The following is a 2420-nucleotide window of genomic DNA, read 5'->3' as shown; positions in this document are numbered from 1 at the left end:
AATGTACTTATCGGTTTTCTTTTACTTATGATGGTGAGCATGATATCCAATTTCATAATAAAGTGTTATTGGCTAGACTAATTTAATTGTGTTGTTTTGTTAGTCGCACCCGCATTATACTACTCCAACTTCTGAAATCAAACCCACGCACTTGCTTACAGCCCTAAAATGATCCAAATACACAGAAATGTGGTTCCAGTAGCTATTGTCCTTTCTGGAACAGCTTACATTACAGCAGCGGCACATTCTCCAGTTCAGCCTTGCAGAGGAGAGAGATTTTTTGAGATATTCTTTTTTTTTCCCTCAGGTGTGCACATGCGTTTTGAAAGCGAGGTCTTGTCATACAGAGCTGTGATCAACAGAAGGTTGCCCAGAAAGCGGTAAGGGGATGGGGCAAGAGACGACGAGGTTAATTCACCGAGTCCTTGCTGTCTGCATGAGTACACATGATATGCATGTCACAAGGATTCAACACTGCCTGCACCATCGTCTGCATCTCGCTGACACATAATACTTCATGGATGTACAGATGTTACTACTCAGTAGCAGAACAGCTTACTGCGACTCAAAGCTTTCCATTCTGATTATTATAAATGGATAACAGGCTGCATCACGATGCCTCTTGTCATAAACACCCTTTTGTTTAACATCAGATTTGTGCTGCTGTCTTGTGAGCCTCTGTTCGCCTGGTAATGGTGATGACATGGAGCCAATTTATTTTGTGTTTGCTTTAAAGCAAACAAGAGTCATGAGAGAACAAACAAAACACTGACTGCCTGACAAAGTCATATGTGGAGCTTTTGTATCTGCTGTGACAAGACAAAGATGGCTTGTTGTAGAGACCATGTATGAAAACAGCCACATGTCGGTGTGCCATGTTTACAACTTTATAATAATTATATTGACTGAGAGATCCTAAATGGGACACCTTGCAGTACTTACTCTAAGAGAGAAGATTAGAGGCAGAGAAGCATAGATTTAATCCTGTTTGTAAAATGTATGTCTGTCTATCCATCTCTCTCTCCATACATATGTATAGAGAGAGCTATATATTTGAAATGGTCTCTGTTTTATGATTGCAAAGGCAAAAAGAGAGTTCTTAACAGAGGCTCAGGGCATAAATTTACAAATTGAACAAAAGTTCAAGTCTACTCTGGATATATACAGCAACCTGTCTGGAGTATCGATTCTTACCTTATTGAATTGAAGACATTAGAAAATCATTAAACCTATTTTGTATATATTTTAAAGTGAAAACCTCAACATTTTGGCCAGAAGACAAACTGGCCAGGTACTGAATTATAAAAAATAAAATAAACATATTCTGCAAATTCTGTCCAATGAATCACTCTTCCTGGTTTTAAACATTAGTTAACTTTCTGTGCAATATGCTCCTGCACGCTGTCATCTATTATATGTGACTTTTATTGTATGTGACTCTTCTCTGTATTTCTCACAAGTACTTCTTATGTTTCCCCGCCACACAGAGCATGCTGCGAGGCACTGGAAGTCTATTGTTTCTTGGGAAAAATGCCTCAGGCTAGTGTTCAAGAGCTGCGTGGGGTGGGTGCATGTCGACTTAAATACCTTCAGTGGAGACATGCCATGGCCTCTTTTATCAGGTGTCTCACTAGCTGAACTATAAAGCTTAGCTCTACGTTAAACCATAAAGTCAAATCCCGATTTTTTTATGACAATGTTTTATTCACTTTTTTTTTTGCTAAAAGGGATTATGGCTCTATTTGAAATTGCTCATACACACTCACTGATTTGCCGCTCATCATGGGCTCTGAATTGAAAAACCTCACTTTCATTTAACAATATATTCAAATGTGTCAAACTAACAAGGTGCCACAGAGTAAAAGAAATATGCAAAAGATGCTCAAAGTCGCACTCACAAGCTACCACGTCTCATTAGAAAGTATATGCTGAGTTTTCATCCTGGGGGATGTGTTACACAATATTTTGACCATCTTCCTACCAGGCAGTTGGACAGTTAGACTTCATTGTAAAATGATACACCAGTAAAAAAAACAAAACAAAAAAAAAAACAGGAAACATCTAGCCTATTCATTAATGCATACAGTCTGCTGTATAAACATCACAGTTGTCTTTCTTGTCTTAACAGCTGCTGGTAGATAAAACTGCGTCAGGACCAAATTAACATAAAGACTTGGACTGAAGCGGTCATACTTAAAAGGCCATTCCAAATACTTTATACATAAAATCAGTTTACTTGTCACAGTGAGTACTGCCTGTGAAAACAGTTGTATAACGTTTCTCTATATAATAAAGATGCATCAATAATCTATAGCTGTGCAACACAATGACTGTGATGCATATGACACATTTTAGTGACAATTCTATTTCTGGGTTTAGATGGGAATATGCTTGTATGTATGTATTAGGACTTTGCTACT

Source organism: Toxotes jaculatrix, chromosome 13 (assembly GCF_017976425.1).
Source record: "Toxotes jaculatrix isolate fToxJac2 chromosome 13, fToxJac2.pri, whole genome shotgun sequence".
In the NCBI taxonomy this organism is placed as follows: Eukaryota; Metazoa; Chordata; class Actinopteri; family Toxotidae; genus Toxotes; species Toxotes jaculatrix.
This window is presented reverse-complemented; position numbering follows the sequence as displayed.